Source organism: Bactrocera latifrons, unplaced genomic scaffold (genome assembly GCF_001853355.1).
Source record: "Bactrocera latifrons isolate USDA-ARS-PBARC rearing strain unplaced genomic scaffold, ASM185335v1 scaffold_227, whole genome shotgun sequence".
Lineage (NCBI taxonomy): Eukaryota > Metazoa > Arthropoda > Insecta > Diptera > Tephritidae > Bactrocera > Bactrocera latifrons.
The window spans coordinates 392,315-419,890 of NW_017535819.1; the positions used below are offsets into that span (position 1 = coordinate 392,315).

The following is a 27,576-nucleotide window of genomic DNA, read 5'->3' on the forward strand; positions in this document are numbered from 1 at the left end:
TGGGTCGGCGGCGTCGCCATTTAAGTCAAGTTCATAACAGTTTAACAATACCGTTAGCAGCAAGCTGCGCGCATGCGCTTTGAAGAAGAGCCTGCTAAAAATACTCCAGCAAATGCTTCGAGGGCTGCCGGCGAATTAAGTGGCACACAAACAAGCATTTGTGGCATGTATGGCACTAACACACACACACACGTTTGCTGCAATGTTTTTCTTGCCGMTTAATACGCAGTTGCTCTCCATATGGTGTATTCAAATTTTAATGGCGGTTTTCTGCACCATTTTGCTTCGTGGTGATTTTGCTTTTGTCTTACTCATAGGCGCATGCATTGTGGTTGTTGTGGTGGGCTCTTAAAATTTGCGACAATTTGCTATATTAGTCACTTTACATGCAATTATGGTCATTATGTGGGTCCAAGCCACTGCTTGCAATGAGAAAAAGCCGAACAAAGGGGTTCGTTGGCARAATTAGAAGCATTAGCTATCTAATGTGCGGCACTAACTGCCCAGAAYGCGCTCAATTGTTCTGCCATGAGACATGCAATATGCAAATATATCTGTATGCATATCGAGCAACATTTGACTTTTCAACCGCCGCCAAAGCAATAGAAATGGTAATAGTAATTGCAGTTGTAATTGTAATGGTAATAGTAATGGTAATTTCTTTATCAAGCGAGAGCGCGCACCAAAAATGGTCATGAGCAATTTTTGGGTGAATTCTTGTGGAAAATTACGCAACAGAAATGCCCTGGCAACACACGGAGCACGGTCTATATAACTTGTTGCAGAATGTTGGAGGGCAGAAGACCATTTCGTAGAACCATTTAAATGCGCATGAAATTACCTTTTAATGCGTGCAGCACACACAAATACACATTCAGAACGTCCTATAATAATGGCGGCGGAAGAAAGCGGGAAATAAGGTCGAAAATTCGCGACACTCCACTCTGGTTGACAGATACATATACTCATATATAGAAATGTAATTGTGGCCCGGCAGTCGACTAGATGATAACACTTCAATGAATTTAGTATGCAAATGTAGGAATAAATATATTTATCACTAAGTAGCTGTATACATATATAGTGACGTTGCGTCGCGCCCCAATGTGCAGAAAATAGTGAAGAGTGTGGAATGTTACTCTACATTTCGTTTAGAGGAGTACACCAACACCACTTTGAAATTTCGCTCCAGCTCAGTTTCGAATATCTCCCAAACAAGTATTATATTGGGTARTCGAAAAARCCTTTCGTATTTCTAGTCAAACTTCAACTTATTTTTTTATATTTATAATAATAAATAAGTRAACAAATATGTACGATTTYGGTCGACCACTTTTTGCCWTTATTCCGCTAGAGGCATCATTCCATCAGTKTAAAACTTTCATCAGTGTAAATCAAAATTTCGAAATTTCCAGAACGGAAGCCAGTAAACCGTTGTTGTGCTACACGAACTGATACATCATCGTCTCCGAAAACTTCACGAATTTCATTGCTGGCTTGCAGGGCATTCTTCCCTTTTTATACAAAAATTTCAAAATATAGCGAATTTCTTCATTATTTTCACTAATTTTTAACAGCTGTTACTTTTTTTCAACTAAATAAAATTCGAAGAGATAAAATTTATTTGAACGGGTTGAAGCCTTGATTAGGTTACTCGTATACATGCCTGACATCCTTCAGATTTTTTATTGATGATCTCTTGGATATGGCCACGATATACTATATATTTATGTATATTTGAGVAAAGGGTTAGGAATCGCTAAAATGATGGCATGTGGGCTAAAACACGAACTTATTTTGCCTTATGGTGGGGATTCTCTATTTCTTTATTTGCGTATTTTCACCCACATCCTATAGACTTTGGTGCAAACTTGTGTTATTTAAGGGCTCACCATTTACAGTTTCCATGCTCCTAATGCATTGTTCATCTGATATTTTCGGCTCAGACCACAAATTAGGCGCTATTCTTTAATTGAGGTCAATTAGCGTGAATGTTGCGGCTATTTTAAGCACAAAATCTTCACATGCCACAAATGGGTTTGAGGAAAATAAAATATTACCTTTGGCTGCACGTGTGAATAATATAAATTTCTCACTATTATCTACAACAAATAATCGAGTCAGTTTCAAATACAATTTTAACATTCATTTTCGGCAAATTTCGTTCTACTAAAACCGACAAAGGTCGGCAAACGCGCACAAAAACAAAAGCAAACCCAAACAATCGGTGACCCAATTACTTCCTGAAAGAACATATTGCCACAGCCAAAACAGTGAACTGTTGCACGTAACACATTAGTATGTGTGTGYGTGTATGTGGCATAYGAGGCACATGTTGTGCGCCCAAGCAGTCGGAGATTTATGAGTTCTACAATGGAAACGCATTTGTGTTGTTTGCATGATAAATTTCGCGCTTTTATTGGACGCTTTGTTTTGTTGTTGTTGTAAAGTGTTGCTTATGTTGCGTATGGAGCGGTCAGAACTTAATCAACACATCATCAACAACGGTTGTACATCATTTATACTCGGAGGATGGATGGAGGGACGGTAGTTGGAGCCAATAAGAAGATCTGCTGTTATTTGATAGGAAAAATTACATTCACGCACAACACACACATATATCTGCAAACGCATCTACACACCCACACACACACTCTCTTAGATGAATGCTCAGTCAATCCGACAGCCGCTYTATGTTCGCCAGTTCGCGTTTAGCGTATGGGCAATTTGAATTATTCAAGCGACGCATTGTGCCCACGCAGTCAGTGGGGCGCGGCATTATGCGCGCCAACCGCTTCCCCGCGCTCACTCCTGCATGCTCACCGCTTTGTGCTGTTTAGATTATCAAACTGATTTTTTAAATGAAATGAATTGCGYTGCTTGTTGTTGTAAGTTTGGCAGCAATGGATGGCACCGAAGGGCGCCTCTGACGCGCCACCATTAATCACTCGCACAAAAAGCCCGAAAGCCCGTACGTATGACTGAGTGAGTTTGCGCTGCGCTGCGTGTAGAACTTCAAACACGCGAAACAAAGCAGAAAACTCAAAAAAAAAAAAAGCTCATGCGTGGCCCATTCGTTGCGCTCGCTCTGGCGCAGGCAGCTCAGCTCGTACATTATTTGCCATTAGCTTGTAATCCAAGCGTGAAATGCAAATTGTTCTAATCTTCTCGCCGCATTTTCTTCTCAGCTGGCAGTTTTAAATGTGTGTGTGTATGTTTGGTGCCATGTGTGCTTTAATTTGTCTTCTCCATGTATGTATGTGTGTGTGCCAGTGTTTGTTTTGGTTCTTTGCAGCGAACATTTACGCTGAGGATCTGTTAATGATCTGAGTGGTCACATCCGGGTTGGAAGACCGTCAGCACCAGCTGTGCATGCGCACATCTTCGCAGTTACTTTGCTCTCGTTTGTACACAWCGTAATTCTTCACTATTGATTTTTTCGTTCTTCGTTCTATATCACTTGAGATTGATTTCATTGCTTTATTGTTTTGCATTTAATTTGTTTGGATTATGCTCTATAGATACGGTTCATTAGTTTTGGTGTTTTCTAACCTAAAATTACTCGCTGAATTTCAAACGCCTATAAAGGCAGTCGCTGAACCTAATCTCTTGATGGAATTAATCAAATTAAGTCCACTCTTTTATTGAGCAGACTGTAAAATATTTGTCTAAAATTCATTAATTTTAATTTTATTATTATTTGAATACTATTAACGYTTAAAGTATTGCTTTTCCGTTAAGGTTGTAAATAATTTTCAAATCATTTCATGCTGAACTGTCGACTAGTATGTTAAAGGGGCTATTTCCACTTGCAAGGCAGAAGGGCAGAATTTAATATCCTTTCATAATGGGAATTCATTTTGAAAAATTTTGTTTTCCTCTGACTCTGTAGTCAATTTGCAGAATGACCTCCTATTAAGGTGTTTACAATGAGGAAGATTTATCTGGTTAAATTACATCCAATTCAGAAACCAAGTGTAGTTATTATAATTATAAATGAATAAAGATAGTGATGGAAGGCCTGTCTAAAGTTTCATTCCTCACTAAATACCTGATTCCCAAAAAATTTATTTTTTTGGTAAAAATTAATTTGTCGAAATGGCTTAAAAAACGGGACTGTAATATTTCGTATTTTGTCAATAGATGTCGCTATGTCCAKTGCTACCAATCACATACCATATAGTGTTAAAAAGGTGAGTAAGAGTAATCTAAGGAATTCAAATAAATTTAATATTTTCGAATATATTTATACAATAGACTATAGTCCCACACATATTATTACAGATTTTGTTGATGATTTTGTGCCACAAYAATTTCCGCAGAATGGAGACATGCCTAAGTTGCACGCTGACAGTCCTTGAATACCAATCCGGATCGCACGAAATCAGCTTAAATTTTCATATTTTCAGGTGAAGCCAGTGGTGCTCGGACTGTAGAACATAAAAAAGACATGCGTTGCAGCTCTGCCTCTGCAACTTGTCAGTTTTGTTGGTAATTGAAACCAATCAAAAATGCAAAATAAACACACCGCAATAAAAGACAAACAAAAAAATGTGATAAATCCGCAAAAATATTGCTAAAAATATGAATAATTTCGAAAAGCTCGCCACGAATGAGGAATGTGCAAAAAATATTGAAAATGCGGCACAGAACGCGAAAAATTGCGCTGTCAGACAGGCAAGCCGTGTGCGCGCAGGCGTTAATTGTGGGTTGTGCCCCAGCRAAAAGCAACAACACACAGTTAACTGCTACGCGCGCGAGCGCAATGAAAAATGTAATAATGCAGGCAGCAATGCCAAGCGAACGCCACGCCACTGCCATGCAACAATGGCGGMAATTTTTCGGCTTTCAATGAGCACGGCTCAAAGCAAAACAGCAACAAAGTAGTTGCGCCAGTAAAAAAAAAAATATTTGAAATTGCGGTTTAGCACTTCACAAGTTGATTGCTGCCGCCTCGCGCTTTGTTTGTTAAGTGCCGACAAGTAGCGGCGGCGGCCAGCCAGGCAGCAGTAAAACTGGGTGCTTAGTAATTGCCCAGCATTAAGGCAATACACTGACACATACACTTTATTTTTTGTGCTCGTGTTTGATTTGCATGTTGCCGCCGCCGCCGTCCCGCTGACACCCAATGTGTAGCACCGCCCATTAGCTTGCTGCATACTACTGTGAATTCCTAGGTGGTGAGTGCGCAGCCGCCAGCCGCCAGCCGTCAACGGCAATCGCATGCTGCGCGCTACCCGTTTTACGCCGAAAAATTCTCGAGTTGCGTTGCGCAAAAACACCACTGACAGTCGCAAGTACTCAAACACATCAAGCGCACCTTGGCGCGTGGAAGCTCTCAGCTGCCCCCTGTGTGTGTGTGTGGTTGGAAGCACGGGCGCATGCCGCCTTCAGCGCGCCCGTCAAAGTGCGTTAGGTGAGCGGTCAGTGGGCCAGAGCGTTTGCGGGTCGGCATTTATATATGGAAGAGATTCGCCAGCAAAAGGTTTGTCGACTTGTCTTCGCCTAGCGTTACCACAWAATTTTCAACGCGTTCTGCAAGCACTGACAGCCAGAAGTTATTAGTCAAGTGACTTTGTAATGTGTGGAAACAATTCGTAATTATGTTATTGGTATGCCGTAGCAAGCACAATAACTGCGTGATTTCCATTTATTCTAAGCAATCAATGAGCTACTTGGTGCGCGAGTAATTAGCTTTAGCGCAAATCTCACACTTAGCACAAGAAATATGTAAAAGATTCAGTTTCTTTACAGCTACACCCTTCAACCTAAAAATGCAACCCATTTCAGCTGTTAGCTATTAGCTGTAAGAGCCCGTATATGTGTGCGTGTAACACTTCGCCATGCTATTAGGCGAACTTTCCTTTGTTTGCTCGCTCATTATTTTAACACCTGATACACTGTTTCGAAACATTTCGACATATTCGTATATATTTTCAATCAATATTTCGAAATTGCCATGCAATTTCTGTAATGGAAATTGAAAAGCATTTGCCCAGTTAGCATATGTGTGTGTGTGTGTGTGTGTGCAAATTACCGAAATGTAATTGCTTTTAGACAGCGCTACAATGCCTCCGCCTGGCCACCGCCGCGCCAAACAAAAGACTTAAGCAGCAAACTCATTTCACGGTGCAATGCACAAACTCGGCCAAGTGCCTACAGTCGTGCGCATGAAATTAGCATGCTCGGTACTAGAAAAGAATAATGAAATATTTTTAAACAGACATAGCGCTATTTTTATACTCTTGCAACCAGTTGCTACAGAGTATTAACGGTTSTATGTATCACCCTAAACTAAAGGACATAGAAATAAAAGTATCTACAAGTGATCACGATGACGAGAAAAGTAGAAATCCGGTTGAATGTCTGTCCGTCTGTGCAAGCTATAATTTGAGTAAAATTTGAGATATCTCGATGAATARTCTGGAACCACTGCCACGCCCACAAATCGYMATTAACCGAAAACATATAAATTGCCATAGCTAAGCACTAAATTAAAATAAAAGCTGTCAGTAGCAAGGAGCACTTGTGGGATATTTTTTTTCAAGTGCCTTCTAACAAGTTTAATGYACACATCTATTAAGGAACTTAACAAATTATGACCAAAAATTGTTGAAATCCAATAAAAACTGTTAAATCCCTTAGGTACMGAATTTTTAGACACTGGCACCTGTGTGTCAAAAATGAATGTTTAATTGGACCAATACTACCCTTCGCACCCATAGACATTATATACAGATTTTCGAACTTCCGGGTGACTTTGTATCGCTTATRTCGACCAATATGTGAGTTATCCCAATAAAAAAAAGAAATCGTTTTTTACTCATAACAGGGTATCTTTGTGCCTAAAATAGGTAAATTTGAGCAAAAACTTGGTCTAACCCCTATGTAACTAATATCAGAATTTTCGAACATCCRGCTGACCTTACTCTATTTGAATTGTTTACACCTTAAAGTATTTCCCTGGTGTTGATCTTTGCAAGTTGCAAGAGTATAAAATGTTCTGTTGCACCCGCACTAAGCTCTTCCTTACTTATTTTATATTACTCTTGYGCTTCACGCTGCTGCTTTGCCACTCAAGGCTGTACATCAGCACTCTTAGGTAGTACCGGAATAAGTTCCACTAATTTTTCATGCAACTGATTGATCGTTAATTAATTGGTGTTTGAACTAGTTTCTGATACTATTTTTTTTTTTGCTTTAAAGATTTTAAATAGTCTCAAAGGTGAGGCAATACAAAAAGATGCCAAAACAAAGCGGAGGGCAATTKAGGATAAAATTGCTTTAATTATTAAGCCAATGTATAACTGTATATTTTAGCGTATTTTTATRTTTTTTCCACTTACGAAACAAAGAAGTAAGATATTATTTAACACCTAAAAACAAGCGCAACTTTGGCTGCCAACTCATTGAACTCTTTAAATGACTTAAATAAGTGTTTTAGTTGAAAATTGGAAAATMATATTTTTAGCGGCTATATTTAGTAATAGGGAGCAACTAAAAGCTTTTGAATAATTTGCTAAGTTTCCTTCCTTGTTAACTGTAAACTAAAGGATTGAAATTTTAGTTTAAAAATGTAGGAGGAGGAAACACTTAACAACAAGTCGTTTTCATTCTGTCTAAATTGAACACCACTTGCAATAATCCAACTTGGCAAGAGCTTCCTCGTAGTATAACGGGTTTATTTGACTTGCGGCTCTTATTCTCAAATATTTCCATTTAAATATTTCTTATTTGTTTTGCTCTTTTACCTCAAGTCAAATACTCGCACATAAAAATATTCCTCTCAGCCCGATTTAGCTATAAATCACAGCGCGCTTAATTATTTTAACACCGATATTCAGCGGACCTGGTAACTAGTTGGCAATTAATTTGTCGTGTAATAACCTTCGGCGCCCAAACGACATGTCTCACACACGCTCGTAAATACGCGACTGTTTAGGGGGGAGGCGAGCCAGCAAATACGCCTCTTGTGTGAAGCCAAGGCCGATTTGGCCGAGAACGCACGCACTTTGGTAGATCGATGAGCTGTGAGGGGGCAGACGTTAACCAATTTCATGCACAARTCTTCAGTGCAGCAAAAAAAGGCAACTGAGAAGAAGACGCGAAGACCTGAAGACGGCTGGAAGGCTGGATGGCTGGCGGGCAAAGGGGTGTGGCAAGTGCCAGCAGCGCATTGCGGGATTTCGTAATTTGTTGTCGTTTGAATTCTGCACAAATGTGGAAAAAATTACACACAGAAATGCATATGTGTGTGTGCGCAAATCTACAACTGACACTGGCTTTGCACACCGCGTGGAGTTTGTGTGCTTACTTGTGTGCCTAACTGCGTGTGTGTGTGTGTTCACCTTCAATTAATGTGACTTTGAACGCATTTTGTCGACCATAATTAATCTTCTGTATGACGAGCAACAAGCGCGCGGCCGACAGCGCACCAAGCGACGAATGCAAAATGGGCGCGTTCCAGCGCGCTGACACACCAATACAGCCAAYGCCGCTATGCACACCTATGCGCATGCGTGCCTTGGCATTTTACTTGCAAGACGCTTTGTGGCCGTTTCGCAGACAAATTTGTTCAATGCATGTAATTTTCCACATTTGAATTTTTCATTTATTATTATTGTTTTTTCCGCTAGCTTGTTCTGCGGTGTGATTTAGCAGTTGGCCACAAATCAGTTTGGCAGTTGCTTTTTGTGCACAACACCTCTCAAGTTAACGCCAAGAATTATGCACGCCACTTATGARTGTGTGTGTTGGCCACTGCAGTTTCGCAGCTTGGACTTCTGCAGCGCTAACTAGCTATTCGGAAATTATTTATGCGCCCGGGTATAATTTACGAGCTGACGAGCTGCTAGCAAACTGCGCATGCAGCGGTCAATCGCAAGTCAACACTGCGGCAATGGCCTTTGCATTCTGCGGTGCCAATAGCAAATTGATTTCAATATTATGGAAATGCCTGTGCACTTGAGGTTGCCAAATCGCCATGTTTATTCTGTTGGACAGCGATTTATTTGACAAGATTTATGCCGCAATTGCAAATTATCAATTACTCACTTTAATTTCAGAAATCAAWTTACGCTGAAACATTTGCGTGGCCGCGTGATAATTATGTTATAAGATTTCCAACCGTTATGCAAAACAGAGACGCACATTCACACGTACACATAAGAGGCATGAATTCGCTTGGCTTCAGAGTTGGAAATTGTGTTCGGTGAACATTTGTCTACGAAAAAAGATGAAAGTTTTGAGTTTACGATTTCATATTTCAGTTCCAGGAGGTGCAGGAGATTTCGTCTTGGCCTCGTTCACTACCATTTGCTTCATTGCCTTATTCATTCTGGAGAATGCATAACTAACGGCGCGGATGTTGAGGCCAACATCATTTCTTGCAGCTCGAATTATTTTATCCAGGAGTAAGTTGAAGAAGTCCCACGATAGGGAGTCRCCTTGTCTGAAACCTCGTTGGGCATCGAACGATCGGGAGGAATTGCGGCATAGCGACAGTCTCTTTTCGTGTTGTCAAAGGCGGCCTTAAAAACGACAAAAATGTGGTCTGTGTCCATTTTCCTTTCGCGGGACTTTTCCAAGATTTGGCGCATGGTTAATATCTGGTCGGTTGTTGAATTTTCAAATCTAAAGCCGCACTCATAAGATCCAATCAGTTTGTTGAAAGTGGGCTATAATCTTTCGATTTATATATTTGTATGCGATGTTGATGAGGCTTATCCACTGACACTTGCTTCTTATCAGCTCTTCGCCGCTGTATTTGAATAGCCCATAGTCTAAAATGAGCCCAATTATCATTCAGATAGTCGAAGTTAGTGGATAACAGCAAATTAATCAGTTTTCAGYAGATTTTGACTAATTATTGAGAGCAATTTTAAAACGTCAACATCAGCTAAATAGGAAAATGTCACATAATTCCATACCGACAAATCATATTACACATGAAACAAGAAATTAAATAATATTTTAAAGAATATTCAGTGACATATTAAAAGAAACCATTGGTTGAGACCGCTTGACTTTGAATATCTTTCTTATTCCTTCTTTCCAACAACAAAATACGCCAAGATCCTTCCAGAGTCCAAATTCAATAACTTATTATAACATCGGCTACACAAAACGTTTTGCTACCACAGAGAGACGTTGCCTCCATAAAACCCAACTTGTGCTGCATGTTTATTTTTAGAACCGAACACTAGTTCGTGCTTTCAAGCAATTTGTGTGCAACATATGCCTCACTCACTCACAAGTTTGCAAATATGCGGGAGAAATGATGATGCTACTCTAATACTGGTCAGTCGTAGAGTGAAAATGCTCGAATATCGTGGACTATGCGTGCGCACACGCGCCACACATTGTTGTAAATGAGACGCGTATGACCGAGGCGGCCGAGCACTTCCAGCCAAGAAGACCAATTTAGTAAGAGCGCCCAAAGCCAGCTAAGAAAACATAAGCTCTAAAGCTCACAAATTCACATCCATGCATTTGCCACCCATGGGCGACCATATATGCAGTTATCCGTACATACAGGTGAGCTGCAAAATTCGTTTTACTGCCAAATTCGTTGTACTMATTTTTCTCTCTTTTCGCCTGGGTCCGCGTCATGTGTGTATGATTTATGCAGCTAACTTCCTTTTACTGTTAAACGCGGGCGCATGCGCATGCGCACTTGTCGCTTCAGCTTTCGGCCGGCATCGATGACCAAACCGGGCTGAGTGCGCCGTGTGTTGGCGTTGCGTTGCACATACGAGCGCACATGTGAGCCAAACCAAGACGAGTGCGCACGCACGAAAGCAAATAAATGCAGAAATGCCTACGTATGTATGTATGTGTGTGTGTGTAGTGCAAAAATAATTCGTAGCTTGTTTGTTGTCACAGCGTTTGACAATCCCCCAGCGGCGAGTTGCCGCACAACTCACTACTTTAGTGTCTCCGGCCTGGCAGCGGCAGTAACATGCGCGCCCGCACCACTCTTCCCGCCTCCGCTGCGGATTCGTTATCAACTGGCCATTCTTTTTATGTTCCTGTCATGTCTTCTGCCATGCCATTGTGGAATGGTATAACTGTAATCCACAAATTTCTGTTTTGTCCACTGCCAAAGATTGCCCACTCGCCTGCTCTCACACACACACATACTGTCTGTGTCTTCCACAGGTTCGCTTGCTGTTCCTTAGTAAATATCTTTTCATTTTAGTTAAACATATTTTGGCGGCGTGTGCTGTTTTGTGTGCTGCGCGGTGTCCAGTGTGTTATGTCACATTTCTTTTGTCGAATCGGAAAAACTCATTTGACATATGTGACAGTTGCAAACGGCATTGCGCTGTCATTAGCATGCGTACATATGGACAGATATTTATTTCAGTTGCTACACACATTCAACTGAGCATCGTGAACGCAGTAAGACGTAGAAGTCAGTGTTCATTAAGAAAAGAACTCGACTGAATCCTTTAGTGGTAAGGTTGTATAATATTTCGAGTTATTTCATGGTTTTWGAAATATAGTTGTTTTTTTGTTGTTGGTGTTGAGGTAAAGGCAAAAAGCATCCATAAAAAGTAGTGGTACTTTCTTCAATAGCRTTTTTTGACAGATCAAGAAAATAAAGCAACCGTAGCTGAGAACGCACTCCTGAAGACCGTGAAGAGTCGATTCGGCACCGTTCAAAGCAACTCGGACTCACGTTTGAAACGACTAGTCGCATATTACGTCGAGAACGAAAGCGTGCACAATACAGCTTGTGAAAGAACTGAAGTCGCTCGACCATTCATGGGCCGGTCGATTGGCGAAAGTCTAAAGTCTAAAGGAACCTCGAAACAAGCGTTGAATTTTTTCTTTACATTGAAAGCTCAGCTTTCGGTTCCAAAATAGCCAAAACTCCTACAGTGAACGAGTCACTTAAGTGATGGACTATTAAATAATTCGTTAACACTTAAAATAACTCAAAACTTAGCGAAACCTAGCCCAAACTCGAAATCTTAATTTAAAAATTATATCTAAACTCAAGTCAATTCATATTCTTAACACTACATTAATTATATGATATACTAGTGGATGGGTCCACGAACTGGGCAAGACTTTCTGACCAGTCAATTGAGTTGTCCGCTTAATAGAGCGTCCATTTAACAGAGATTTACTGTATTTTTATTTATGAATTGTTTTGACTATGCTATCTTCTAAATTTACTAAATTTTACTAAAATCGGTTCAGTAGTTTAGATGTCCATCGCGGACAAACAAAGTGACACGTAATTTTTTACATATAAAGATTAGACAATTCTGCGCCATCAAAATGTTGTAAGCTCAGGAGTAAAATTTTCGCAATCACTTCAAATAAGCAGTTAACGAATTCCATAAATGTTATTTATATACATATATCGATGCATATATTATATCTCGGTATGCAGATTTGCTCGACATATTGCCAAGCCTTTCAACAATGAAGGCGACTGCCTGACCTCGTTATTTTCAATGCATCCGAGCTCAGTACGCCACACAGGCATCTGCTTACTTTTTCTGACCTCACTAATGCAGCCTYAGCACTCACTCCCCCAAACAAGCACCGTTAGGTGGCAAGTTGAATAGAAAAGGGAAAAATTTAGAGGAAAACTTGAAAAGCGTACACACAAAGCGCTCATAAATCATTTGAGGAAAATCACCTCCACTGACACGTAGCAGTTTTATCGCACCTTTTCATCGCTGGTGAATGTCGACACTCAAATTTCGGTTTCTGGGGATGTGCATGTAAATGTGCGCGCGAGGTGTCGCAGCTGCAGTGGACGTGCTGCTCTAGTCCTAGAGCAGATCATCTGCTTTTCACATTTCTAATATTTCTTTTATGAATTCCTGCATTCACACTACGTGCCTGTACTRTGTGTGYCYGTGTATGTGTGTGAGTAGCAGTTCACGTGTCRCAAAGCCATATGGAAGCGTCGACAAAGCCAGCAAGCCAGCATACTTATGCACTTACGCTTAGAAGCTTAGTGGTGCAGCCGTGTCAATACAACAGTCATGATGCTGCCAAGCAGATAAATCTCATGGGTTCAGAAGAAATCACAGAATCACATTTTTTACCGCGAGAATTATGACAAGCACACCGATGCGATCTAAAGGCATAGCAGCAGCCCACTTCAGCGATCTGTCGATAGGCACATGGAAATCGATTTTGCATAGACACAATAGGCCAAACACACAATGCCGTCAAATGGAGGACAAACCTCGACGAGGCGCTGCAGATGGGCGCGGTAAGGTGGCTGCAAGAACGATTTGAGACCACAAAAGGTGTAGAGAATGCAAAAAAAAGCTATAAATGTATATGAAGGGGTGTGTGCGAGTGCATTTCAATAATATATAATACGACAAAACCATCATAAATCTTCGAAAAATGACAAGCTCTTACGGACACACACACACACGCTCTCGCACACGTCGAAGCTGCATTCCTCCATCATGGAGTAGGTAATGGCGCACAGCAAAGAGAAATGTAATTTCCAGAACGTGACACCAAAGTTAGACTGGCTTATTCAAATAAACCAAGTAAWGGCAAATCGCAGTGCGAGGAAGGATATGCGACCGTGGCCAGAGCACGAGGCATCATTCGCAATTGATGACAAAAGCAGCTGTTGATGCTGTCGCCGCTGACGCAGCTGCTGCCGTTGATGAGGCTGAGACTGATGATGTAGCTCGTTGTGACAACTAGGCAGCTCCACTATGTACAAGCTGATGCTTTCAAAGTTGACACAAAGGCGCACACACACATACACGAATGGTGGCAACAGGCTGCAACCCTGAATGAGCATGCTGCTGCTGTGCMGAGCTTAGCAGATGCAATCCAATTGCAAAGCAAAACAAGAAAAACACAAACAAAAGGAACAAGTATTTGCTGAATAAGACGCAGCAATAAAAATGCTCTAAAGCCTGATAAATGTCAACTTGAGTAGGAAAACGTGACATTTATGCGAAATGTTGCAAGCGATAGCAAAGGCGAAGGATGCAGTAGCGGCRCGACGCCCGGCGAGCACGTTCATGGGTCCATAATGGAGTGTGTGGGAGCATTTGCCCACGCCTCCACTCGCTGGCGGATTTTAGGGTCGAAATCAATTTGAGCGTGCTTAAGCAGCAGAGTATCTGGCATCTCCGGCGAAGGATATCGTCAAATGAGCTTTATTTTACTTTGCCAACGTTGGCAATAAACGTCTAATATGAGTTACGCCATAAATGTTAACGTGTTTATTTTTAGGTGCTGTAAGTAAGCCAAGCTGAATAGATGAAGGTCAGTTGGTAGGACGGCGAAATTGATGGCATTCAGGTCGATCGGAATCTGGGACAATTATGAAAAAAATATGCGCATTGACGATGTTAGAAAATTATTAGATACATATTTAGATCACATCAACTTGGACAAAACGAGTTTAATTGACATTAATATAAGCTAGTAACATAGGATTTGAAATATGCATTGCTGGTAAGGCAACCTATTTTTTTATTTATATTTTTTTTTTTTTTGCTATTTATACACGACAAGGGTTTCGCCAAAAGTTCAGTCATTTTGGTATGAGACTGGCAGCAAGCCATAGCACAAGAAAGAAATTCATATTTATAATGTGCATTAGTTATACACGGAAGGTAGCATAAGCTTCATGTAATGTTATGAGCTTGACTTGCGCTCTAGATACATTTGACTGCCCAAAAAATTAATCGTGATTTATTTTCCACAAATTTATAATGAAACCTTTGCGGCATAAGCAAACCTCTATATAAGTCGAATGTGAAAGGATAAGTATATCTAAACCTGCCCACATAGCAGGACGGAAATAGTGAGTGACWAGAGTCGAGAGAGTACGTCACTTCCCAATTCTCTACTCAGACCGAAGTAGCATCYTGGCAAGAGTTATGCTATGTTGGATTTCGTGGCTGACATTGTTGTTGGTGTTAACACTGCTTCCACGATAGACGAAATTATCCACGACTTCGAAGTTATCGCAGCTGTCAGCAGTGACGCGGGAGCCAAGTCGCAAGTGGGACGACTGTTTGTTTGATGACGCTCTTACAAAAGATGGTGCTTTCTTTATTTAGTTCTGCAGCTCGAATTATTTTCTTCAAGAGTAGATTGMAGAAAGGATTCACCTTGTCTGAGACCCAATTTCCTATCTTGACGAAGCTTTTGGTGTTGCTCAACGTTAGCTTACACAGCCGTATTAGTTTTTCCGGGATACCAAATTCAGACATYGTGGCAAAAGGCAGCTCCTTTTCATGCTGTCGAAGACGGCTTTAAAATTGACGAAAAGGTGATGTGTGTCGTTTCTCTTTTCACAGGTCTTTTCCAAGAATTGGCGCATCGGCATATCTTTTCGGTTGTTSAATTTCCAGGTATAAATCCATACTGAGAATAAAGACCTTCTAGATATTTCACACAAAATCTCTATTGAACCTTATACGCGATGTTGATGAGGGTTATCCCACGGTAGTTGGCGCAGAATGTGGGGTCTCCCCCTTTTCGTGGATTGAGCAGAGCATACTTAAATTCCAATCGTTGGGCATGCTTTCGGCTGACCATAGTTTACAAAGAAGCTGATGCATGCTCCTTATCAGTTCTTCGCCGCAGTATTTGAATAGCTCGGCCGGTAATCCATCGGCCCCCGCCGCTTTGTTGTTCTGCAGACGGGTGATTGCTATTCAAACTTCCTCATGGTCCGGCAATGGAACATCTGCTCCATCGTCATCGATTGTGGAATCGGGTTCGCCTTCTCCTGGCGTTATGTATTCACTGCCGTTCAGTAGGCTGGAGAAGTGTTCTCTCCATAATTTTAGTATGCTCTGGGCATCGGTTACTAGATCGCTTCCTTGGGTTGTACAAAAGTATGCTCCGGTCTGGAAACCCTCTGATAGTCGCCGCATTTTTTCGTAGAATTTTCGAGCATTGCCCCTGTCGGCCAGCTTGTCAAGCTCTACATACTCACGAATTTCGGTTTCGATTTTCCTCCAAATCGTAGTCCTTATATCGTTCTCCATGGTCGCCATCAAAAGGAGGCTCTAAAATAAGACTGGTTGTTATTTTTCATGGGAGGTGTTTTTACGTGGCTAGTCCCAAACCCAGCGTAGAACCCTATGTAGGGTATGTTTCGCCTTCTCACTTTAACTCGCCTACAAATGGTTGATCTTAGGCTACCCAGAGGATACTTGGTCTAAGACCGGAAGTCAGCTGCCTGAGCTGCCATAGAACTTTCCTCACTTGAGTGAACTTTTACACATGACTCCGTCATGATCCATCAGTCAATCCAAATGTCTTAGCCCTTCTAGGGCCTCAAGAAATCAATTGTTTTGGATTACTTATTCTACAATATCTATAATATACTTCACACTCAAATGACCTAACCAAATTTATATGAAAATTTCCACAAATCGAACAAATTTTACACAAGAGCTCACTTAAGTGTGTCACACATTGACCTCTGTTGGACAAATGTATTTGAATTAAAAACATGAATATGAAATGGAATGAATGCAATCTCAATCTCAATCTCAATCTAAAGCAGCTGCCCTCAAACCGAACCAAGTCCCTAAGGACCAAAGCGTCGCAATCAAAAGTGACCGACACTGCGCACAGACGCATGTGAGCTCATTGCTGTTGGCTTTGTAAACACAATGTCGCCTGCTGGCTTTGACATTTTCCCCGAAACAGCATGTCGTAAACCTTTGCACATATTGCACAGCTCATATATGCATGTTTGTATGTGTGWGTGTGATGTTGATGCCGATGTAGCATAGTGATCATCATTAGCATTGCCATCTTCTCAGCTGCCACATCCAAGGCAACTGCGAGCCGCCACTGCAGCGAGATAGCGGCATTCCCTAGAAACCCATAAAACGCAAAAATATGCAAACGGCAATAGTAACCCACAGCGGCAGCAACCGCAATCAAATCAAATCCAAACAAACAACACGACCGAGCGCCCGAGCRCCCAATCGACCGACCGACCTACCAACCAAGTAAAGAGCCAGCAGACCGTCCCACCGCAACAAGCGCACATCACAAAAAACAGCGCGCTCGCATGTACAGTTACACAGCAATTACATAAAGCGCAAACACTCCGTGTACCGTTACTTTTTGCCAACAACTCGTTTATGTGTTCGCTGCCTTTGCATTACCGATTTTAAAACCATCCATCAAATATGCGCGCACACCGCGACACTATCAGCAGCCAGTGCTGCCGAGAGGCCCCTCGCCGCCGGCGTAATGACAATAAGCATCGGCGAATCGCTGTTGTCGCAGCCAAACAAAATTGTCGCAGCAGACACCACAGGGACTTGACTGCCTTGGGGGGAATTGGTATTGTGTTTTTATTCTTGTTTTATGTGAGCATTTAAATTTTCAGCGCTCGTGCGACCGATTTGTTTGTGCACGAGTGTGTGTGTGTTTTCCGAAGAATTCTACTCAACCGCAAAGAAAAATGGCAATTTTTGGTATTTATGTGCGCAGCGCTTTCAAGTGCTGTGCCACTCAAGTTGTCATAGATAGGGGTCTGTCTGTCGCTTGTTGTTGCCACATTGCGGTTCCTTTGCGGCGCTTTTGCATAGAAGATGCACTTGCAGGCCCAGCAATGCGCTCCTATGTTTCAGACTGAAGTTCACATCCGGAGGTATGTGTGTGTGTGTGTGTGTGTACTCGTGCATTTTATTCGAGTTCGCTCCGAAATCCCTTGCCATTGCGGCAAATTTTTCTGTGCAATAAATTATGTCAACGTGCAACATAAAAGCGATGGAAGAAGCAGCACGAGCAGCATTTGCAGAAGTCTTTTTGCTTTGTTGTGACGACTCTGTTTGATCGGTCTGCGGATTAGTTGCAATGGGAGAATTCTAAGTTACATTGTTGCAACACTGCCACATTTGCGTTCAGCCCTGAGCACGCAAATGTCTTTTCAATTAATCTCAGTGGGAATTGTTTCGACTGCAGCGCAACAAGCAAGAATAAGACTTGAACAGACAACTAAACGGTATTTTTAAAAGAGTATTTACACACATTTCAACTGGATGACAGATTTCTAATTTTTAAAAATAATGCTGGCACTTTGCGCGAGGTTTATGGAAAGGTCAATCGGGAAATGAGACTGCATCTGGTTCTATCTGCGCTAACGCCACTCAACGGAGACACATTACGCAAACATTTCACATTACAGATTACTCGCTGGAAATGACAAAGATGCTAAATTAGCATTAGAATATATACTGGTAATCGTAGAAGAAGCACTTTTTCCAACAACCTTTTCTTAATAGATCATGCGCGATTCGTGTCAAGCTGTCATGTTCGTTTGTTCAGTATGTGGTCATGGAAAACTTTCGTTCAAACAATGTTTACAAATCGTTCAACTTTATTACGAAAATTCAACGAACTGAAGCCCAAGCTACATCGCTTCGCGCCATGGGCTCTCAAGAAGTCTTTTAGGCCGAATCAGGTGAACACGGTGGATGCTTCAACAATTCGAACTGTAATTCATAGATTTTAGCCATTGTCAAAATGCTCTTGTGACACGGTGCATGGTCCTGATTAAAAAGGATTTTTTTCTGCGAACCGGTTCTTTTTTTCATATCCATATCATCCATAGTGATGAATCGACGYACAAAACCCACTTTATCCTATTTAAAACGCCAGAAATGTTGCTGAGAAAGTCGCATTCGAATGTGTTTTTGTTCCATTGTTAGCGAATGCGGCACCCACACACAGCTTTCTAAAACCYAAAATTTCACTTAAATATGGCTCCACTACCTAATGAGATGTGCAGAGCCTCTACTAAATTTCTCTCAGTCAATCGACGATCTACCAAAACCATATCCTGTATTTTGGCTAYGATTTCTGGTGTTGATGCGCTATGAGRACGTCCTTCACGTGGATMATTTTCAAGGCTTGTACGACCACATTTAAATTCAGCAACCCATCTTTCTACTGTTCWTATTGTAGGTGAACAATCATTCTKCACTCTTAATATTCGTTCGTGAATTTCATTTGGTGCTGAACCTTCTAAAAATAWGAATTTTATCACYGCACGATATTTAAAAAAATACTGTGACACGAATGAACTCACTTATTGAAATATCAACAGAACTCTCTTTTATCTCAAGACACAACTTATTAAACAACAACGTTCTCTGCTTTTGGAAAGTCAAAATTTTACGAGTGATACGGAAAATTTCTCCASGCATAAGCAGAGTCATCACCAACAAGGGTTTGGGAACAAACAAGACCTGTGATAACTTCACTAGTAACTCCAAAAAATCTATGAAATTTGTCATTTTATGACGGTTGTCGATCCCTTGTGTCTTTGGCGGGCATTCCACTGTGGCAACAGCTATAACTCAAGCCGACCACCAACGCAAAGCAAATTTGAATAACGAAGAAATTCGCTTAATTACAAACTGGGTTAATTTAGACTAAAAATGTAAGCACTAATGAGTTGCACAAAATGTCTGTAGTCTGTGTAATGCCAAACGTCAAAATAAAAAATAAATTAAACAAACAAGTCATGGCAATAATGAACAGTCAAATGTGACTTCACTACGCGCAGCAGAGGAGTTGGATCCTACGCAAATGCTCCTCCGTGGCTTACTAGTGAGCTGGCATAGCAGCTGGCGTAAAAACAGTTGTTGGTGAGTGTGCGTGTGTGTGTAGAGGCGCACCAAATGCAAATAATGCAAAAGGGAGTGTACCAGAGTGCGCGTCAGCTAATTAAAGAAAAAAGGAGGCAGCAGCGATTGGTCATAGAAATGCCTCCAGATGCTGTTTACAAGCCCGTGTTACCTTTAACAAGTGCGTGGGCTGCAACAACAAGCGCCTAGAGTGAGCGGAGTGCTGTTGCCTCGAGCCAAGAAGTCGCATGCAACTTCACTTGCAAATCAAACAACAAACAGTTATAACTCCCGTCAAGTGTGTAAGYGTTTGTGTGAGCATATATTCAAAATTACACGAGACAACTGCTGGTACTTTGAATWGTTTTGTGTAAAGTACGGTCTGGCTGGCGTGAATTGCTGGAAATGTGCACAMAATTGCGAAAGAGAAGTACTTAATGATCGACAAACAGTCGGCACTCGAAAGAAAGCCTGAAAGCGCTGCGGCCCATCGAAGAGTGGCTACTTGTTTCAACAACTGACGATATTTGTGCTGCGACTTGATTTGCTAGGAGTGGCAGAGGCCCCGAGGGAATTGTTTTTTCTGTGGCCGGACACTTTTTATGGGTTTTTACAACAAGTAGGTTTTAGGGTTACACAAATAAAAACAATTGATTCAATGAAAATTCGAGATTACTCGACCATTTCTAGTAACGGCAATATAGCATAATTTTCTATTCAGTCTTATGCTTTCATAAGAGTGGCCGGGAAGAGGTTAAGACASAAAAAATAGCAAATATTTCTTTGAATAAAAATTGCTGTTTTCTAAGAATTTTAAAGAGTAAATTGCTAGTCTTCAGTCTTCAGATAAACTTTAGCACTATTTGAAAAAAAAAAACACTAGCCTCTAATTTTATTAGTTACTTCAAATACAATTCTGCCAAGTCTACAAAACCAAACCCAGACTACTCTCCCATTGGTTGCAAACCGATTTCGCATCAGATTCTGAAGCGCCACYACATCGATGTGAATTGAAAAAGGAACCAAGCAGCCGATATTAGCCATAGTTTGCGCGCGCGCAGCATAAATCCGTCAAAATTTGACATATGCGCTGTCAAATGTCAGCCCAAGCCAAAGTACATGCAAATATCCATGAAATTTGAATACAATACACTCACACTCCCTCAAGTGCTCGCATAATGAAATGTATGTAAGTGTGTGAGTGCACTTCAATAGCGGCGCTCAATTGTAACGCCAATTGTCTGTGCCCGCTAACAATGGGTAAGGCACTTTTGCTAAGCGTTCCATATTTCTTTTCATTATTGCTTGTACTGATTGTTCGCTTTTGCTTTGTACGAGCGATAATTGTATGCGCAAGTGTGTGCCTGCTGGGCAGCCCAAGCTTTACTACTGACACACTCAGCGCGTTGGATTGGCCGCAGGCTCGAATGACCGTTAAATTTTGAAAAGTGTGAATATGGTGAATGACCCTTTGATGTCTCTGCGCTTTTACTCGGATATGAATGAATGTGCCCCGTGGGCGATGGCAATCGCTGACACACTGCCCGCAAATTCACTCTTTCCTACACTCGATGTTCTACTTTTCGGAGTAGAAAAACTTCGCTCCGACAAAAARGGCTAGAAACCCATAGCCGGCGGCGGTGGCTGCCTGGAACCAACCTGTAGCCCACATTCTGTCCTCTGCCTTTTAAGCGTTTATCGATTTGCTTACCTTTGCTTTCATTCATCTCGCCTTCGGATGCCGACAAATGTTTTTATTCGATTTGTTTTTTCAACATTTCCCTTAATTGTTTGCATACTTCACTACTTTTCTCCAAAGTTCTCAACTTTTATTGAAGCGTTCAACATTGACTCTGTTTCAGCTTTCGCCTATGTTCGTCTTCGAGTTTCCTCCAGCGTTTTCAAAGTAGTTCAAACTTCGCTGGCAATCCAATATCTGTGGGTAATCAACACATTTGTGAGCCTCCGCCATTTACCTTGTTCATAATTGTTGGCACATTRATGTATGTGTAGACGCAGACAAATGCAAATTCCAACAACACRTAGGAACAACAAAACCTCAACATTGCATTGAGATCACACTTTTCAATCTAATGTGAGCATTAGCTATAYCATGTGTGTTGCTTTAGATAAGACAATTTCCGTACTTTTTATTGCATTAGCTTCAATTGTACTTGTATTTAAACAAAGAATTAAATAAACATATTTTTACTCTTTTCTCTTTTCCAGATTATAACCAGCATAAAAGGTAAGATGTTGTGATTTTCAGACAACTTAAGAAAAGGTGCACTGAAGTTGTGTAAAACAAAATACTTTTATCAATAAAGTGAGCTTTTTCTCGGGATGCGTCGAAGCTAGGAAGGCAGATTGAAGAAGAAAATACTTAATCAACATATTTCTTTGGGCGAATGATGTCGTCGGAATCACTGGCAACAGCAAGGGTGATGCGTTGGTCAGTGTGGCACCTTTACTCTGCTCCTCCTTTTGGCATAGGGTAGAACGGAAGAGATCTACTGAACTTCTTTCTTTGAGCGAAGTTCATCTTGYCGCAATCGTACTGACCATAGGTCCTCCATGCGGTGAAGCTAAAAMTCCTGGCGGGTAGTTGGCCAAATTGTCATTTCCTTTTACATTTTGCAACATTTTCGATGAATCCGAAGTCGATACCAAACACACACAAATTGACGTATTCAGATTAAAATTCACACGAATATTGAAAAAATATGCACCAATCCAAGAAAAAAGTTATCGATTCGATTTGAATGGAACAGTCCGGGTCAAATTTGATCACATGTTATATACAGACTAGACCGTACAAATTGAAGTTGGGATGAAGTTTTTATATGGGTTTGATGCATTCATGTCAGAAAGATTATTTTAAAACCCCTAGAATTATAGTTTCAGAGAACTTTTACCAAATTTCGATCTTATCGTAATATTCGGACATCTCACAAAATTTCAAACCAAATCAACATGCCCCCTCTCCAGCTTTGAGAGCAGTACAAACAGTTGCAAAATTAAATAACAAATATTAAAGTTCCAAGAGGTATCAAAAGACACCTCTCTTTTGACATCCACCGGTACTACCCATTACTCAAAGCACGCAGATTTCGCTTTTGTAATTAAAATGTGAACTGAAAAGCATGTAAATATGTGAATGTACAYGCCTGAATTTGTCTTTATCTTCCAACCACAAATCTAATACAATAAGATAATGCCGCCTCCACGTAAAATCCCACCCGACTGCATATCTGCATATTAAGTGAGCTAAATAAGAACGAAAAAAATGAAGAATGAAATAGTTGTAGTTGCGCTYATTACGACAGCGCTCGCTCTATGCAAATGATGTTTATTGTTGACATTAAGTCGCAAGTAAATCATGACTAATGCCGAGAATATTACACAAAAAGCCAGAGAACGCGGTGACAAGAAAACGAAACCAAGGACAGCTTTTTAGGGTAAACTTTGCATATAATTATGCCTTAATAAGCAACAAAAATAACATATAGTTCACATAAGCAACAACAAAGCATTACATTTTTGTTGCCTGTGTGTGTAAAAAAGAAATCTTAGAAATCTTGACATTACATTGCATTCAAAGTGGAAGTGGAAGTCCTGTTATTCTGGGTCAAGCTACAATAACAGTAATCGCTGACACTGGAACTGCTGGCTAAGCCAATGCGAAATGCACACATTATGTGTGAACGAACAGAATTGATGTTGACGGAAGACCGGCGGTCGAACAAAGGGGTCGGTAGGAAAAGTGCGGTACAGGAAATAGTAAATTGATTTCTCGAAGTATTCAGTGTGGAAAAAAGTATATTTCTTAATAAACTGTTTTTTTGATCACCTCGTATAATTTGGAGAGTATCGCTTGGCAAATCGAAGACAGCTTGTGTTAACGAAAATATTTCTGTGCAGAGTTTTAAATTTTTTGACTCAGCCATTTTTGTAAAACTATTGATCAATAAAATTTTTGGGGAAAAAATTTAGGCCCAAAGCTACTTCACGCAAATGGGTAGTCGAAAAAGTCCTTTCGTATTTCTAATACAACTTCAACTTATTTTGTTTTTTTTTGTATTTATAATAATAAATATATGTATGTATGGCTTTGTAGGTAAGCAGAGAAAAATTCAGGCGGGGGTCTGTTTTTGCAACTAACGGGTTCACGCATACACACACACATAGATGCACATTAGTGTACTCGTTTAGTCAGCAATTCATTAAGTGTTATTTATTTCATTATTATCGAGGAGACTTTTTTCTGTTTCTGTGTGTGTGAGTACATGCATTAACGCAAGCCCGATTGCGTTCGCACTTCTCACTCGGCGACTCTCGGTCATATTCAAATTGTGTCAATTCAGCATTTAACTCTGGCGCTTAACCCACTAACAACATAGGGCACTGTGGCACACATGCGCATTAATAGCCAAGCACCCAGTTCAGCCGGCCACCACAAACAAAATGGCAAACATTGAGTCAGTCGGACAACACTGCAACACACCGTCCGTCAAACGGCAATTTATCTATTTATCGCGCGGCAAATCAGTCTGGCGATWTGGTTGAACGAACTAGTTTCATTTGTTGAGCGAATTTAATTGTTGTTATTGTTCASGCGCGTTGTTCGCTCGTCGAGCTGGACCGCTTTCCTGTTTGGCCCCRACCAAGCGTCGCTGGCAAAATGTTGCTGGCAACAACAAATGGAAATCTGAATTTTTCTCTCTTTTTCCATTTTCTAATCCATCACTCWACGCACAGCGAGCACAAACAATTCAAATTRGACATATTAATTAGAGAGCGTAGTGTGGAGATAAAGCGCAACTTGTTGTTTTTGTTGCAATTTTGTGTCTTGCATCTTTCGTCAACTTGACTGTTGATTAAAATTCGCCCATTTGAGGCAGCCGACGACGTTCAAGTTTAATGACACGCTGTGGCACACTTGCCCACACACACATGCATACACACAAGCACTTGCATGTGACCGCTTCAATCTCGGCGAACCCATAATTTTTCGCATTTGTCGTTTGCGGCCATTCTCTCTATGTCTCCAGTCGGGCTGCAGTGTTGCATGCAACAACACGGCAACCAGCTTATTTGCGGCTGCTAAGTATATAGCCGATATAAACTTATGTGTAGAACTGCCTGAAGCCGTAAACATTACGTGTTTGTTGCTTCGAAGCGGCAGAGCGGTTGTCCAATTTTCTTGGCCATTTGTCGTTAGGAAATATTGGCTGCTCGCCATTTCCAATCTCAATTCATGTTATTTTTAGATCAATTCCTTGCAGCAGCTGCACATACACAAACGCATATAGAGCAAAATTATAGTGCTTTGTTTGAGGTTAATGTCATTCGAGGCCTGGGGACACTATTTTACTTCACTTTATGAGGGCAAGAGGAAGCTACGATTTGTAGTAATATCGAGTGGACGAAGCTACAATACACACTTTCAAGTGTTGTTGTATTTAATGCTTTGCGCAAGAAAGCTTTTGTCATCTAGATGTGTATAAGAGACAGTTCAAGTGTTGTTGTATTTAATGCTTTGCGCAAGAAAGCTTTTGTCAATTAAGTGGCTTGGAGCTYTCAGCAASCTAGTCCTGTGGAGCTGTTCCAGCTTTGTGGTGCCATATGAAGATACTCGGATTGCTTGATATTTCCTTTTCACGTTGTGGAAAGGGGAAAGTAAATGCATGTGATTACATGTAAACCTGCACCTTTTTTCTATCCTTTGGTTCTGTAATAATCTAAACTATTTCGAGACAAAGTTTAACTAGTCGGTACTTAGCCAAGTCTTGCACCACTTTTAAAGTTAACAAACCTTTTTCCTGATAATATTAAATTTTTAGTGTATCTCCGCTATCTGTTCTCAAACAATATTTTCGTGATTTCGATGTCACTCACTAAGCAAAAGGTACTCACGCTTGATTTAACTTTTCGATCTAAAGAAGGTTGTACTGGCCGGCTGCCATATCACAGTCAGACCATTGGTCCTTGGTAACCTTTTAATAAAATATGTACTTCAAATAAAATGATTAAGCGTCTAATAGGCTTTCATTATTTAAATCTGGTGAAAATTACGTCATCAAAACGTAAATGAGCCAATATTAGCCACCAATAACTTGGGTCGGTGATTTCGATATTTTTAGGATTCTTTCTCCCTTTCATCTTTCGCTTAAAATTCCTTTTCGCTTCACAAGAACGCCAGACCGCACCAACTAAAAAGTGTCGACGGCGAACTGACTAGCGAGAAGAACATCTTGAACACAGCACCTGAACACGCTCGGCCCGCCACACACTCCACCYCGCAGCCCCACATCTTGAACTTGYCTAGAATATGTTATGCAGGCATCGCGAATGGATTTCTTACATGACTTGATAATTTACAAGTCACGTGAATGAAATTGAATCAAAGTGCGCATAAATTGCAAAAGACACAGAGCACACGCACACACATCCACACGCGGTACGTCACCGCGTTAAAGCGTTAATACAATGAGATTGAGAAGGCCGACAACTGCGCTCGTCGGACAGAGTTGTTACAGCCGGCCGGGAAGAAGCCCTCGAGCAGGCTGATGCGCTTTCCAAGTCCACTCGGTTGCCAGTCAACTGAAGATACTTCATGCGTCGCGTGTTGCAGCGTATTTAATATTAATGAGTTGCAATGCGTTTGCGGTTGAGGCAGACACAAGAAAAGCATTTGCGCATTTGTGTGTGTGTGTGYCACAACAGGCATACCTGCACACGCACCTGGGTGGAGAGCCATTTATTCACACACAAGTGGAAACTGAAAAGCTGCAACAGCAGAGCACARCGCAGCCCAATGTTCCTCAATGCAAAGCYTGGTGGTGGCRTRGACGAACAAGAATAATGCGCGAACACACATGCGCTTAAGGAGTGCGGCWGGCGGCAGGCGGCGAGGCAAGTTCYTTTCTGTACCAGGTCTCCTTTGCCTCGCAGCSAGYTGTTGTAGCTGCAGTTTACTGCTATGAGAACACCTACACAAAAAATGCAGCAAATAGTATAAACAAGCATGTAGATGATATAATTAAGGTTGTATACATATACCCTCCACGACATTAACAACGATACATTCGGGAAGATCAAGCTCAGCAGGGCACAACTTCGTACTCCTTCCTGCTTTAGTACTTTTATAATCTCACTTAAAGCAAGAGATAAACAGATAATGTACAATATTTGATTTCGAGGTAGGTGAAGAGGGTATAAAGCAAAGGAAAAAAGCAGGCAAGCCACAAGCAGTAACCGCTCGAATTAGTTGAGCTTGAACGGATTAAGGTCCCGTCCGAGGAGTAACCAAGGATATGCTGTTGCTTGTGTTGTGCTTTGGCCAAACGGTGTTCGAGGAGTGTGCCCGTGCTGCAGAGTAATCCATTACAGCARTTAACGCTAAGCTGCGGCTCAGCTCGTTTAAGGCATTTGCGCAATTGCGGCTAAATATTGCACCTAAAAGCTTGTTACGGATTAGTGAGAGTAGCGCGATTAGCAGTAATTGTTCYGTCACCAGTGATTCAGCAATAATAACTGGGTAACTAAGCTTGACATCTCACACGCTTCTTATTAGAGAGCACGCACTTAAGCACCGCCATATATTTGTTGCAATAAACCTTGCTAAATGCGCATGTCGAATTACTGAGTTGAGTCGATTTTATCTCAGTATACAAAATCGTTTACCAGAGCTCTTCTGCATCCACTACATATGTAATTCGGTCACCAAGCCTCAGTACGCGTTGAAAGTTGCAGATTCTGGGTCGAGATATGAGAAATTTATATATTATCCATTTAAAACATTTCAGTTTCAATACTGCYATTAAGGTTTGCAACTGCGCTCAGTTGAATTGAAGTTCAATAATCCGTAATATATACCACAAAAAAGTTGAAGTTCGACAAGCAGTTAGGTATGAAAAAGTGCTGCCACCAYGGGCTSAATTAGCRATGGATACGA

The 27,576-nt window shown here is 41.1% G+C and overlaps 1 protein-coding gene across 3 annotated transcripts in view; it reads left to right on the forward strand.

Annotated features, from left to right (window-relative positions):
• Nucleotides 1-27,576, forward strand: part of LOC108968730 — a 171,272-nt gene that overhangs the window by 74,677 nt on the left and 69,019 nt on the right. For all 3 annotated transcript variants that reach the window (XM_018932929.1, XM_018932926.1, XM_018932930.1), the window contains exon 3: nt 21,849-21,867. The gene's annotated coding sequence lies outside the window, so the exon portion shown is untranslated. The remainder of the gene's footprint in view (nt 1-21,848; nt 21,868-27,576) is intronic.